Raw genomic sequence first — 16,640 nt, forward strand, 5'->3', positions numbered from 1 at the left:
ATATCAAATTTTCCATTGCTTAGCAAATATTAATTGTCTATATTGCAGTCTATAATCACCATCACTGGGCGATGGCCTGGTTCTTTGCTTCAGTAACATGGTGTCATCCAATTTTAAGGCAGGTTATTTTTTCTGTAGGGGTGTTTTTCACCTGGTAAGAAATGGAAGGCAATTCTTTAGTCTGACTGAAAAATTTGAAATCTAAAGGAGTCTTACTGGGAAAATGGAAAGGATTGTCCAGATTTTTTTTTCCAGATTTGGCTATAGTGAGATTTTGTGAACACAAATCTCCTATATAGTAGAGGAAAGTCCTGTTGCATTCAAATCCAAGGATAGAGGTAATGATTCAAATGTTATTGTAAATACAATGGAAATGCCATGAGCTTCCTTATTGACTTGTGATGTCACTGTTCTTGGTAGGATTTAAGCATGACTAGAAAAAGAGTAAAATGGAATTTATCTTTGCCTGGAAGACTTTAAAAGTTCCTTCCAGTTTAGATTCATTTTAATTGTTAATTTTTGTTTTTAAGTAATATAGGAGACTCCCCTCATTACGTTTACCATTGTGAACAAGCATAATTCACATTTTCTAAATTACTATGTTATATGAGGATCGAACTGTCTGGAATTGTTACTGTTTTTAGAGAAGAATCTACTCCCGTATAGTTGCAGAGTTATACCTCATGGAGCATTAAGTAGAGCGCCACTGATAAAGCAGTCTGTTCTACGGCATCTTGCTGCATATTTACATATATGATACTCAGACTGCGTGCATTAAATCCTTAAACAGACCTAGGATTTCTGATGGTGACATAGGATTTTTGATGGGCGCCGCAAGGGGTGTTACTAAATTCTGTTCAGGCAGCATTCAGTGTGGAATTCATTTTCATACCGCTGAAGTCCCGGTTGGTTTATAAAACCCCAGCCATCAACTGCATTGCAGAGAAAGCAGAATGCAAGACTAAGAGAGAAGCTGACCTAAGATAAGGCATCAGTTACTTTCAGAGGATTCATGAGAGGGGAGAAACTCAAGAAATAAATCCGTCTGTGCCAGGGATTGTGAGTATAGAGCCAGCTAGAGAGAAAGGACCCTCTGGTGCAGATTTGTTTGAATATATGTTTCTACCACCAGGATCTAAACCTGTGTGCCTCTCTCAGGTCCACATCCTGGTATGCGAGCACATAACTACTTATGATAGCAAAGCATCGTGGCCTTCAAAGAGTCTGTCTCACAAGACTGAATGTCCCTGTTCAGCTGTGATAAGATTGTTCTTAAAGTGGATCTGAGTGTCTTAGAGAGTCTAAGAAATGTCTGAAGTTAGTATTAAAAGTTCTGATTCAGTCACCATTCTGACACAGATCAGGATAGGGTTTGGAGCAACATGGAATAGAGAAAAGCTTTAGCAGATGATACAGAGAAGTTTCAAGAACTGAGTTAGTTCCCTTAGGCCGTTCAGCCTAAGTGTTTCACCAATTTCCAAGTGGGAACAATTATTTTTTAAGTTACCGTCTGGCCCACTCTGAATAGTATATGTAGTCTTTGTATGTATGATTATACATACATTCACTCTTTAGGACAATTAACATATTCATTATTTGTTGGGGTTATCATCATCTGCTCTGAGTTTATGGAGTCTGAAGTTTTTTCAAGTCTGGTCCATCCCACATTTAGTATTAACTGTGAGTGCCCACTGCTCATTCTTGCTCTTATAGGTGTCTGAGGCATCTTAAAAATGGGGTGCCCACAGGGGACAATATTGCTGACATATTGCTAAACTCTGTGGCAAAGAGAGTCATCATTTTTGCTAGGTTGGTCAATTTGTGAGATGTTAGTTCCTGGTGCAGATTGGGGGGTCAGCTGTCCAAGGCTTTAGAATCAGGAAAGGAAGGGTCTTTGCTCTAATCACGGCTGGTGGTTAATACATATTGACCAAGCTACTGTTCGGTTTCTGGAGCTTCAGATAATACCTCTTTCAATGTTCTTTTTGAGTTTCACTCATTAGTCTGTCCCTTCTTCAATAATTCCTCTAGGATCTTCAGGACCAGGTTATATCCTCTCCTACCCCATCTACTGCAACTGGTTTCCTTTTAATCTGAGGAAAAGCCTTTTCTCTTTGTTTCCTTCAGTGAATCAATCTCTCTCTCCCTTCTCCTCTTCTCTCCTTTCCTCTTCCTCTCTCTCTCCCTCTCTCCTTTTTTTCTCCTCTTCTCTCTCCCTCCCTCTATCTCTTCCTTCTCTCTGACAAACCTTCTTCTGTTTGCCCAGTAGACCTTATATGGCCTACCAATCCAGATTCCAAAGTATTAGCAAGCAAAAGTATAATTCCTTCTCTTGTAGGGCTGGGAGAAATTAATCCCCAAACCTTTCCAGAAAAATATTTCTTCTTCCAGTACCTTCCTTCCAATACCACATAGAAAAAGAAGAAAAAGAAAATAATAAGGCTTTGAATTATGGATCTGAATGTATATATATACCCTACCACAATCATATATTTTGGTTTAAATTAATCTCAGCTAACTCTCATTTTATTCTGATTGTCACATATTTAGGAACCTCTGTGGGTATTATAAAAGAGAAATTGTGTGTATTCTCACTGGCAGGCTCTATCAAGATTCTGGTACTAAGATTAGGGGGATCAGGAAAGCATCACTTCTCACAGGATAGCACCTGAACAAAGCCTTTTCTCATCAGGGCATGCTGTGCTTGGCACATGCATACAGACATTCTAGAAAGGGTAAGCATTTTAAATAATAAAATAAAACAAAACCCATACATATATACCCAAAAGACAAATAAATGTGATCTGGGACCAATCCTCCTGTGATTTTCTTGCCTTAAAACTTAAATTTCTGGGCTTCCCTGGTGGTGCAGTGGTTGAGAGTCCGCCTGCCGATGCAGGGGACACGGGTTCGTGCCCCGGTCAGGGAAGATCCCACATGCCGCGGAGTGGCTGGGCCCGTGACCCATGGCCGCTGAGCCTGCGCGTCCGGAGCCTGTGCTCCACAACGGGAGAGGCCACAGCAGTGAGAGGCCCGCATACCGCAAAAAAACAAAAACAAAAAAAAAAACAACTTAAATTTCTTACCTTATGAAATATTCACTGCCCATTTAAAGTTAAAGCCATGCATGCCTAGGCTTCCAGGCTTCAGAAGAAAAAAGTAATTCCTCTTGGGTATGAGTTATACACATGGTCTAAGCTTTGCTATGGTTGGCAAGTCAGTGAATGTACAGATGAGAAGGGGAAAAAGAAATACCCCAGTGTCTGTCAAAGATGTTCATGGTGCAGTTCAGAGCTTCCATTGGGCTGTGGCATTCAGATTTATTCCTAAACCTCCCTGAAAAAGCTCTCTGGTGAGATAGTTGTTAGTCTCAACAGACTGGGAAGAAATTCCTAGAAGATATTTTTAATGAAGCATACATAAGAAGACTAAGTTGAACAGAATATTAAAGAAGAGCTGCACAGTTCTAATGGTCTTGGGGTACGTGTGTTTTCAGTGATTTTTAGGCCCACACAGTTTTCTATAATGGTCTTTCAGTATATTTATATGAAAACAAGGTGTCTAATTCAACTTTAGATATCTTGTATTTATCCCAGTAGCTCTACATTTCTTCCTCAGTTCTCACTCTTGGAAAAAAATAAGGGAAGAGTCATAGAGGTGGTTCTCTCCTAGGATGGAAGTGAAGTGTTTTTATCTTATAACCCTTAGTTGGAATTATATTTCTCAGGAAGCATTTTTACTCCAGTGAACATAGCAGCCTTATGAAGGATTTTTATAGCCTTTGTATTTGCAAAGTGCTTTAAAATGAGCTTGATTAGACACATACTCCATCATCTAAGGAAAAAATCGATACAAGACATCATTTCCCCTTGACAGGTAACATAGATGCATCATCATAAGGCTGTATTTATTAGGAAGGAGGTTGAGTTGCCTATTCAAGTTGGTCTTCCAAGTCAATGGAAGACAAGGGAATAAAACTTGTTACTCTGTAGCTTCTAGTGTACTGCTTTGGTTGCTTAGCTATGTGTCTGTTTTTATACATTAATCAACACCACCATCATTATCAGGAATGACAATTGCACATCAATAATTCCTTCTCCGATGTAAGTACATTAAAGGATTAATGTTACGTGGGCTCTAGAATATAGATAAGGAAAGGTCACTAAGTGATGTACTGGAACCACCATGATAATAGACCAACAAATTAAACCCAACAGAAGAGATCAACATTTGTTGGCTAAACCTAATAGACTCTTGTAGTTTATTGATGTTGCTCCTCCACTGGGCAGAAATATCTCTAGGATAAGATATAAAGATAATAAATAAGCATGTGAATCAGAAACAGTTGCTGAAACACATGTGGAGATCAAGGTAGCTCAAAGTAAAGCTGTAAGTAGAAATTTCAATAGATCCATCATTGCCAAAATGTTATCTTACCTTTGAAATTATTTTCTGTTACTGAGTTGTAAAGAAATCAAGAATTTTTCCCCCTAATTCTTGAATCAGAGACTTCTGGTAGTCATAATTTTAGTGAGTCTCTGGGAGGTCATTTTCACTAACAACATCTTTTAAATCACAGAGTCCTTTCTTCTTTAATGACCACTCTCCAGCAGACTAGAATGGTGTTCTCTGTTGATAAATTCTTTCAAAAGACTAGTGGGCATATAAATGTATAAACATGACAGATAGACAAAATGGTAGATTTAAAAAGGCTCCTTAAAGATTTTGTTTCATATTAAATGTGCATTGAGTCTAATAAGTCTAAGACAGGCTCTTTGCTATTTTGATGTTTGAGATCAAAATGAATCCTACATCCAGACTTTCAATCCAAGGAACTATATAAAAATAGTGACAAAGATATTTTCATAAAAATATTGATTGCAGAATTTATTTCAGAGTAAATAAGTAAATAGAAAAATAAAATAAAAACAACCTAAAGGTCCAACATGGAAATTGGTTACATAAAAGACACTACATCTGTACGATGGAATCATATGCAGCCACTAGCAATTATGTTTGTGAATAATTTTAATGATCCAGGAAGATGCTCCTCCTAATAAAGTAGGAAAAAAAGGCAGAACAAAAATTTTACACAGTAGGGTATTCTTTGCCTTTCCCTTTTTTATATCAGTATCTAAACATTCTGGAAAGATATATACCAAAATAACAAAACTTTTAAAAGGCTTTATGTAAAATGTTTATTTTATTTTTATGTTTTTCTGCACATTTCAAATTTTCTACAATAAGAATATATTGTTGCCTTAGTTAACCTAAGACAATTAAGATTTTTACTTTGTTGGTATCATTTTAATGAATTGCTTTAGTTTCTCAAGTGTATCAAGCTTGTTCTTTGGTGCTTGCTGTTCCTTCTGTCTGGAATGTTCTTTTCCTATTCTTGTGGCTGGCTGCTTTATATCATTTTATGCCTATGCTCAAACATCATTTTCTCAGTGAAACTTTCCAAAAGTATCCTCTGGAATGTACTGCCCACGCCCCCCCCCCCATCATTCCATCATTCTTATCCCATTATCTAGCTTCATTTTCTTCATGATGCTACCTGAAATTATATTGTTAACCTACTATTTAATCTATTTATTTGTTTAGTTCCAGTCTATTACATTAGTAAAGCAATCTATAAATGCAGCAGAAAACTTGCCTCTCTTGTTTAAGTGCCCATGTCCTAGAACCCTACCTTGCATAAAGAAGGCACCAGATTCATATCTGTTAAATAAAAAGAAGTTCTCTTAAAAATTAAATCAAAACTTCAGGTATGTTGAGAAGACAGGAACTCACATGAACCTACTCTGTTTTAGCAATTGGTAGGGTGAAATGCATTTTCCTCTTGAGGGAGAATAAGAGCACTAAGTAACTTAAAATAGTAAAATGAAGCACGGGGTGAAGATAGCTTATAAAATGAATGCCAGCAAGTCCTATTCACACGCTGGAGTTGGGTCACAAATCTGTCTCTAAATCTGTGGTCCATATCTTTTTGTATTGGACTATGAACTTTGAAGATCCAATAAGACATCTGAAACATTCTGTCAGAAAAACACTCATGTACATCTGGTCATGTCCATGAAGTTTTTCTCACAGTTTCTATAGCTTCACAGTCCACTCAAAGGGTGTGTGGGCTACAAAATAAAAGCTTCTGTTCTGGCCTATCTGGGAAACATAAATGAGAAAGTTTGAGATCCATTGAGTTAAAAATCTTCCCCAAGGATTTGACATTATGTCTAAGAAAAGAGTAATTAGCCTCTCACAGAGAGAGCATATTGCATATAAGATCACATTTAGTTATCATCATCTCAGGATAATAATATGGAGTTGCAAAGTAAAGGAATTTTCCAAATTGGCGAGAAAGCATAGAATTTCATGTAAAGCTAAGTCAGAGATGAGTATTTGTCTCGCTGAAACGGGTCAATAAACATTTCATGGGAGAGATGGTGGCTGAGTTGTATGTTGAAGAATTAATATAAAGTAATAGCTAGTGTTTATCAAGTGCATTCAAGTACTAGCTAAGTGCTTTACAATACATCATATTTTCAGAATCCTCACAATAATCCTAATTTATTTAAAAACATGAGAATTAGAGAGGTTGAGTAACTTGCCCAAGATAGTCAGCTAATTAGTGGTAGAGCAGGGTTTCAACCCTAAGAAATCTGGCTCAGTCTTTCTTTGCCATTGTAGAGTGCTACTTTCCAGGAGGGTAAGGTCCGAATCACTAAAGAGGGGGAAGGACATTCCCAATGAGGGGACACTGTAACACCTGTACAGATGTTACTTTAAATCTAGAAATAGCTAAGTAATCTTGAGTGTCTCCCAAACAAGACCAAAAAAATCCATTAATTTCCCTGGGCTATACATAAATCTATTTTCACATAAAATTGAGAAGAAGAAGTATCATTTTCCAAGACAAGTAATGGAGAGACGGTAGTAAATGATGAACTGTAGTACATTTAGGTTCTACATGTATTATACTTGGTGTTCCTATTGGTTGTTTGTAAAATGGTTGTTTGAGTGACAGCCTTCAGGGAACTTTACCTTCTAGCCAAAAGTAAAATTGTCTTTCAGTAAAAGGACAGATTTCCTAGAACCTTTATAAATAAGTTAAAAGATGGATATGATGAAAGTGATCCCTCTCATGGGATTTAAAGTGCTGCTAAAAGCCATCAGTTGCACAAACTATAAGATTTTTCTTCGTTGAGTGTCGTGATGATATATTCTTTGCACCAGATGTGAAATAAATACATATGTGTCTATCTTTCATCTAGGCAGATAAATCAAGTGCCCTGAAAGTAGTCTCTTTATTCTGAAAAACTGGATATAGTATATTAAGAAAGAGTTGAGAGAATAGTTAGGGGAAAGCTTTCTGTGCATTTTAGTTTTTTAAAATCCCATTTTATTGTCATATTCCAATAATACAGTGGAAACCATACCTAACTATGGGTTAGCCAAAAAGTTCTGTAATCTTCCAGAAAAACCCAAACGAACTATTTGGCCAACCCAATATAAATGTTCCTTAATATATTCTGACAAATTTTAGAAATAATAATAGTATTATTAATATTAATAATAGCTAAAATTTAGTAAGCAACTATTATGTACTAGGTAGCATGCTAAACACTTTAATATATAATTATATATATATAATTTAATTTATACAACTATGCTCTTAGTTTGGCCTTTTATGGTCCTTATTTAACAAATAGAGAGAATGAGACCTGAGACCAGGATTGGATTCCCCAGGCCACATTGTTCAAGTGATGGAAATGGCATTTGGCCTCAGGTTGGACTGCTTCCAAACCCTGGGATTTTAACTCCTACCATCTTAATCAGTTCTGTTATTTGGATTTGAGAAAAGGTTTTCTTCTTTTAACATTTATTTAATTTCCAGGAGGAACTACTAAAACATGGTTACAAAAATATAGTGCAAGTAAGAGTAATCGTTTAGCTTACTGCTGAGAATACCTAGGAATATATTTACCTCTTGACTGAGTGAAGGAAATAAGAATGTTTCCTTGCTCACCTACTACGACAGATTATCATAAATTCTAAAGTAATTGGTATGCACCAGTCTTTGTTTTTAATTTCCATAAAGCCAAGGGTCATGCCTTCCATTTCTTTTGTGACGTCTCATTGTGTTTAGTACAGTGCCCTGCAGAGTTAAGTGATCAAAAAATGTCTGTTGACAGAATTTCTCACCGGGCACCTGTCAGTATCCTACAGTGTACTTTTAAGATTTAATGAAACTGTACTCGTGTAAAAAGAAATGTGCATCTGTTCTAATATCCCATGAAAATCAATATATGTAGTATAATGACTTGAAAATATCCATTTATTTTTTTCTGCTTTACTTTTCCCACCTGTTTATAGAGGAAAATAATAACTGTGTATTTTTTTAGCAAGTTGAAACATGAGGAAGTTAGGTTTGATAGTTGCTCTGAAAATGCCTACTTGTTACTTACCTTTCATTTCAATACATACCTTATAGAACTTTTATTTTTAAATGCTAGCTTCTTCTGTTTCATTATTTTGAATATGGGAAATGTAGGGTTGTTTATTTAAGTTACTCTAAATTAATGCCTAGTCTATGTCTTGACCTGACCGTGTTCATGGTGGACTCCATATAGACATAATGAAATACCAGGAAGCCCTCATCTTGCACTATTACTACTCCCTATGTAACTCTGTTATTAACCTCCTCACTGGTACAAAGTAGGAGTTGGAGATTATTTCTAAGGTTTTTAATAGAATAATGTTTTCTGATACTACTATATTGTGTAATATATATACTACAGTATTTATAATATAGTATATATCTGAGAGTACATGTATACATATATATTACTATGTATAATAAATATAGTACATATGTATTTTCACTGACTGGTCTCATTTGACCGAGTTTTATCTTGAAATATGACTCATGATTCAAGGTCAGAATAATGTTGGCCTAGAGTAAAAATATGGTCTACTGAATTTTCTCATTCTCCCATTTTAAAATAATTTGCATATTCATTTGTGAATTTGAGCATTACACTTAGGGGTGCAATTTAGTATATTCTAAGGACATTTTAAAAGTGGTATGCTATTTTCAGAGTAAGCTGTTTACAATGTGGTTTGTTTTAAAGTTTGTTGACTATGTTTGCTTAACCTCCATTCCATCTATATAGTTATCTCTGTATAAACCATTCTGAATATTCTTTAGGAACATAAAAAATAAAATCTACTTAAAGAAAATCTCATTATAAATATTTGTGCTTGTTCTCAAAATTATCTATTTCCAGAACATACAAAGTTACATGATCTCGGAGAGATCTAAAATTGTAGAGTGGAAAGAAACTTGTGAGTCATCTAACTGCAGATTTTTCAGAAAATGGAGAAACTGAGACTCAAGGAGATTAAGTGAATTGTCCAAGGCCACATAGCTATTTAGTGACAGAATTTATATATGAATCAAGATCTCCTCCCGCTCTAATATTCCTTTCTTCTCTTCCGCTCTTCCTTCTGCTCTAAAATTACTTCCCCAATGAGAACAACTCCAGAGATACAGTCTCACCCATAATCTCTATGCATATTCTGCAGCTCCGTTGTTTGGTATAGGCACTTTTAGGATTGCTACGCCTTCTTGAAGAACGGACCCTTTTATCATTATATATTGTCCTCTGTCTCCGATTTGTTTTTCAATTCTGAAGTTTATTTTACCTGTTATTAATATATATTAGTGTTATATGTTATATTACTTTATATTAGATATTAGATATAAATAGATAATATATTAATTTATATATTGTAGGGGAGGAAAAATTTCCCTCTACCCTTCTAGGTTCTTTTGGCTGGTCTGTTAATTAAATTGTCATAGACAGAATAACAAGAGAAAAACACATTTAATGACGTATGTACGGGAAACCCACAAAGACAATGAGAGGTTCCCTGACAGGCAGGCAGTTGAGGGTCCTATGCCCTTCTGAGCTAAGAAAAAATGGGGTAGGGGTGTGAGGCATCAAAGGAAAGGAAGACAATTCACCAGAAGAGGGGAAGTGCAAATATTTGGTAAGCAAATGTTTGTCCTGCCATGCAGAGACAGTGGACACAGGGAGCACTTTGACCAAATAGGCCCTTCTGGGCTCCCTGCCAGTCTACCACACCTGGCCCATACACTTTGCAGTTTTCTCTGGTGATAGTTCTCTTCCTTAACAGGCCAGCTATCCAAATTATTCTAGCCAGTTAGGGGGAAGATAAAAGCAAAACAAAACAAAACAAAAACCCTCTTCCTGAGTCTTTCGGTCCTCAAGTAACTTCAGGTGAAAGTAATTCATATGCCACAGTGACACTTTGGGGGAGGCTTGTTCTGAGCCCCTTCAATATCAGTATATTAATATAGCCATTTTTCCTTTTTTTTTAATTCTTGGGAAAATATAATCAAAAATAAAATCTCCTGCCAACCCAGAAAACTTCTCCACAAAGGTAGATGAGAGAACAGTTTTATCACTGAATAAGCATTAAAGCAGAATGTGATGTGTATCACAGGCAATCGGCAAAGACAGAAAGAAATCTCACCCTTTTATATAACCAGGTGGATACAATGCATAGCATCCGTGTTTTCAGGATAAATGATAACTAATCCTCAAGTGAGAGGACTTAACAGCTGTCACACATAGTTCATCCTAAATCAGCCTGGTAACTGGGGTGACAATTTGTGTTTACTAATTACCTTTATCCAAATGAGAATGAAACTTCTCCTATCTTTAGGACAGGAGGTAGCTTTGCAGCTATGCTGAGAAATTCAGGTTCGTGCCCTTCCATGGAAACTGGGGGTGCTATCTTCTTTGATAATTAAGTTTCGAAGAGGTGGCACCCAGGTCCTTGTGAAAAAAGATTCCTGGGTTTCAAAACTGGCAAGAGGTTTATTTAGCTTTTAAAAAGATTTACATATCTCTCAAAGGGGCAGGAAGAGAAATCACAGGTACAAGTTTTCTTAAGTAAATTCTCTAAGAAAACAAAGGGGGATGGAAAAGTCTCCATTTTTGCACCACGGAAAATTCTTTTTTTGTTTTCTTTTTAAAATCTGTATTTACCCTTAGAGAAAGGGAGAAGGCACCTTATTACTTCCAGGTGGAGGTGAAATCTAGGTTACCCACTTGGCCTATAATGCTACCTGATGGGAAGGCTCCTCTACTGCTGGATAAAGGTGGGAGTTCCTGCTCCCCACTTGGTCTCCACTGATACCATGGTGGGGATAGCCTTGCTACAACTGGGTAATGGTGAAAGTTCGTCCTCTGTCAACCCCTCAAAGGGAAGGGGGAGTCTCCACTGGTCTCTCCTTACTGACTGGCAGAGATGAAAATCTCAGCTCCCTGCCTGACACCACCCTGGGGAGGGTGTTGGGATGCTTTGTTACAGCCTCTCTAGAGTGGACGCCTGGCCTCCCATTCAGCCTTTTCTGGCATGAGTGACGGTGAGGCCAGAGATTTTTCTGTAGTGTTTGGCTGGAGTAGAGCCATTATTTTCTGCCAGTTTCCTGTCTTGAGAAACTGCCCCTTTCCTGGTCCTTTCACTAGAGGGCAGACTTTTGTTGGTGCTTTTTTGGTTAGCACCTGTTCGTGTTTCTGTGTTACTGGCTTCTGCAGCTCTAAATCTGCATATATGAGGGAAAAAGAAAATCCACCTCTCCACCTTTCAGGCTCTTCTTATGTTTGCTTTGTATATACTCTACAGGATTTTTAGTTGCACTTAGTGGGAGAAATAGGGGAAAGTACATCCATTCCATCTTTCCAGAAGCAGAAGTCTCTTTGCATATTTTATAAATAATGGCACGGAAGTTACTGTGTTATGAGAACTCAAAAAGATGTTGCTAACAACCAAAATCCTTTACTTTCCTAACCACTAATTTGTAAGGTCCATGAGGACAGGGGCTTTGAGTATTACTCACTTTTAGTCAACTTTCAGTCCTTCCTGCAGTGAGAAAACAGAACATTTTCTTGTCTTTATAGTCAGGTTTTTCATGTCTGGGAGTGAATGTTAAAGTGAAGGATAATAGTCATGGCACCCAAATGTTGCCCTTCCCATCAGGGTATTTGTAGCACTTTTGTCAAAAACTTAACATAATTGTTAGATCAAAGAAAAAGTGGCCCCCTTTTATTTGATTAAAATTGCCTATTCCTTCTTTCATTTCAGGGAAGAATTTAAAAGGATTTCTTCTTTAAATTATAAAACAAGTCAAGTTAATGGTAATGATAGGGAAAGAATTTTTACTTCTGACTAAAAGAATGATAACTCATTTTTTGCTTTAATGAGAACAGTAAGTAAATAATTATTCATGCGTGCTCACCCTCTTATTGAACATTGATATAAAATTCTCTCCAATAAAACTCAAGTGGGTTTTTGGGTTTTTTTGTGTAAGGTTGGACTTTAGGAGGTTTATTATTTCCATTAGGCTGTGGAATTTGATTATTCAATCAACCTACTTCAATCCAGAAAAACTCTTATGGCCCATTAATTTAAGAAATCTTTGTAAAGCACATGATTGTAAAAGGAAAAAAAAAAAAAGACTATCCTATCGCTTTCCTTCCTTCTACTATTATTCTTAGTTTTAAATAATTCTTATTGCAATTCACTTGCCATAAGCTTATTAAACACATTTCTAGCCACAGTTATTCTAGAAACTTTAATAATAAAGATTAATATCCTGATCCAAACTCAGTCACTGGCCTGAGTATATCAAATATTTGAAACTTCCTTTTTAGCATAAAAGGTATATTTTCACCAGAATAAGTATACATTTCTAGGTTTAATTACTCTAGAGGGTTTGCGGTAAAACTTTCTGGTAGAACTTAAAAGATTTTCCTATGATTAAATAGCCACATGAACCAAATTGAGTTTAGGAAGATAGATAGATAGATGATAGGTAGATAGATGATAGATGATAGATAGATAGATAGATGATAGATAGATAGATGATAGATGATAGATAGATGATAGATAGATAGATGATAGATAGATGATAGATGATAGATAGATGATAGATGATAGGTAGATAGAGAGATAGATGATAGATAGATAGATGATAGATGATAGATAGATGATAGAGAGATAGATGATAGATGATAGATAGATAGATGATAGATGATAGATAGATAGATGATAGATAGATGATAGATGATAGATAGATAGATGATAGATGATAGAGAGATAGAGAGATAGAGAGATAGATGATAGATAGATGATAGATAGATGATAGATAGATGATAGATGATAGATAGAGAGATAGATGATAGATAGATGATAGATAGATAGATAGATGATAGATAGATGATAGATAGATAGATGATAGATAGATAGATAGATAGATGATAGATAGATAGAATTTTGAAAAGGTATTTTCTAAAGTAAAATATACTCTGCGTCTTATTTTTTCCTAAAAATAGTCTTCCCACAAATCATGTAAGTTAATATATATAGCTGTGCACATTTGTGTGTATATGTGTTTGGGGTGGGGGGAGGAGGTGTTCTGAATGACTCTGTGGTCTGTAGTAGAAAACTTACTATTGGCTTTTTCCTTTCACAGATGACTTACTATTTGGCTTTTTCCTTTCACAGATGACTTAGATTAATAATCTACAAAACTTACTATTTGGCTTTTTCCTTTCACAGATGACTTAGATTAATAATAACTATCTCTCTGCTTGGGATTCCAAAAGTTGATTGAGGCCTGATCTCTAGTTCTAATTTGTTTTTAAAAATTGCTATTTCTCAGCTCTAGCATGGTTAAATAAGAAACCTACATTCACTTGTTGAATCAACACAGGAGATTTTAATAAGCATTAAATGGAAGTGACCCTGCAGGTCAAACTTATACTCACTCCACTATTCTAAAATGATACATATCATTTTACTTTCCCCTCTTAATCAAGTCAGGCTTTTATATATGTGTAGATTATGTGACTTCCATCGTACTTTATGTTGGGTGTTTGGGAGTGCCTTTCCTCTGTTCCAGATATACCTAAACTTCTGATAATTTGACTTAAAACTCTAATGGCCTTTGTAATATCAAAAATTTTTTCAAATAGGAAGTAGAATATGTTTAGCTGCCCAAACTCACTGTAGCTCAAGTTTGTTCCGTTACTTAGACCATCTATCATTTTTTTACAAGGGATGGGGCAGAGGACAAAGATATTAGGGTAGTATGTATGTTTATATTAATGGAGATATGAAACATGTATACTTTAAATGTCATACTATCTCTCTTATGAGAAGTATAAGCCCTTAATTTGTTTTCTTGGTTGTGGAATCATAAAAGACTAAAGATTTGGATGATCCTAGGGTATTTCCCATTGGAATGGGTGGCTTGTTATTAATATTCACAGCAACGCAATTGACACAGCATTCTTTCCAAATAACATTACCTTTCAGCTTTTTTCCTTGCTGAGTTTCCATGAAAAAGAAGTCATATGGAAGAGAATTAGTTCTATAGAGTCATTATTAGCATGGGGTTTGAATTTGAGAATGTAAGGATGATTGTGTACTAAATTTATTTTTTTCGTGAAATATAAACCTTAAATACTAACACTGAAAATATTAGAGAAAATTTTAGTATGAAGGGTAGGGCTAGACATATAAGTAAAGCAAGAGAAGTATCCTCTTGATAAGATGGCTAGAATTCAGAATATGTTTGGTCTTTTCATCGTAAGCATGCTAAGTGTCTTCTACTAATCATTGGAACTGAGTGTCTTGATGGTCTCATCTGTAAAATGGAGTTAATGGCCCCTTTTCCTTACTTATCTCCCAGAATATGGTGAGGGTAATAGGACTTTTCAATAAGCCTCTCAAAACCATTACATAAATATAAAGTTTTACTATATCTATGTGGGAAGATGTCCTTTTAAACACATTAAGGAAGAGAGTATTGGATGTCTTAGAACTCAGGATATCTTATGCTGGTTTCCAGATGTGTGAGATTGCTGGAGATATTAATCTTATTTTCTCTTTAATATTAGAAGTTAGAATAATTACTAAATTCTAGATTTCTTCCTTTTCATGGAAATATCTAAAATTCCTTTAATATTTCAGAAAATTTTAGTATCTATAACTTTTTAATTCCAGTAGAAAAACTAATTTCCCCACATCACTCTTCTAAAAGTTCAAGTTTACTTGGAAATGGACTATCAGTGAATGACTTCTATAAAGGGAAAAATTTTCTCTCCTACATGTACCGCTTTAAGCACATATTCTAAAGTCCATCAACTTGCAGGCCCCCTTCACCCTCTAATTCAATGATATCCTGGTGTATCTTTACCATTTTTCTCTGATCGTAGAGATGGCATCTTTCTCTCCAAGCCTAACCTCTTGATCTCATTATTCTCTATCCTCAAACTTTCCACTGTTTAACCCTGATCTGCTTTTCCAATGATATTTTGAGATCTCCATGTTATGTGTTTTCACTGTCTTATATGATAGGAATTCAAGAAATGTGATGAATTAATAATGGCCATACTTGAAATTCTGATTACTTGTCAAAAGAAAAAAAAAAAAAACAAGCATGATTTGTTTCACTAGTTAAGTTGCTTGGTCATCTTTTGGATTTGTTAGTCTAACTCTACATGCCATTAAAGACAAGCAAGAAAATGTGATGGAGAAAATTTTGATGTCAAAATGTATAAAGCATACTTAAGGTTAACTATAGTAAGAAATATGTGAATGTTACAAAGAAAAAACAAAGCATTTTTGTTAGACATACAGGAAGATGGAAATAAATGAGTACACAAATCCATTTCCTATATGGGAAGACGAAACTTTACAAATGTGAATTATTTTATATACTTATTGAGCAGTTAAAATATCAATAAATATTGAGGTTTTCAACAATTTAAAATTAAAATGTATTAATGGTAAAAACTGGGTGGTCATATTCAATATATTTTAAGTTAGTAAGATGGGGATTGGCTCTATCAAATATCAAATCACATTATAAAGCCACAGTAATTGAAACATAAGATATTAGGTTATAAAAGATATTGGGCCTCAGAAACAGAACTGATAGAATAATTTCTTATATAATAAAGATGACATCTATTCCCTTTTCCATTCTAGTGTTAGAAATCTGGCTACACTTTTAATATTTGAGTAGCTTTCCTAGTGGAGATTACCTGTTTTCTTTTTCTTTTTTCAAAGAACCAATTTTTAAATTCATTTATCAATTCAATGCTTTTTCACATTTGAATTGATTTCTGTGTGTATGTAAATATAAATAATTTTTTCATCTTCTTTCATTGAATCTGCTGAATTTTTTTCCTAAATTCTCTACTATAAAGCTTAATTTCCTTTATTCCTTTTATTATGCTGTCTGTGTAAAAAGATTTTAAAGCTATAAATGTGAAATTGAGAGGATATTTGGCTAATACCTCAAAAGTTTTTCTAAAAAGTATCTTAATTGTTTTCTCTTCTAATACAACCTGCAGCTGTGCAACTGCAGTTTTGCTTTTGTTTTTAAACCGAAGAGAATTGAGAAGGAATTTTTGTCTGTTTGTTGGAATTTTTGTTATTTTTCTTTGATTGCCTTTTATTGATCACTGGTCTGTACAAGATATTCTTTTATGGAACTAAATTAAATTATTTTTATTTTGCAGTAGACTCTTATTATC

This window comes from Aethalodelphis obliquidens, unplaced genomic scaffold (genome assembly GCF_003676395.1).
Source record: "Aethalodelphis obliquidens isolate GAN/ISIS:26980383/991018 unplaced genomic scaffold, ASM367639v1 scaffold64, whole genome shotgun sequence".
NCBI classification, from domain to species: domain Eukaryota; kingdom Metazoa; phylum Chordata; class Mammalia; order Artiodactyla; family Delphinidae; genus Aethalodelphis; species Aethalodelphis obliquidens.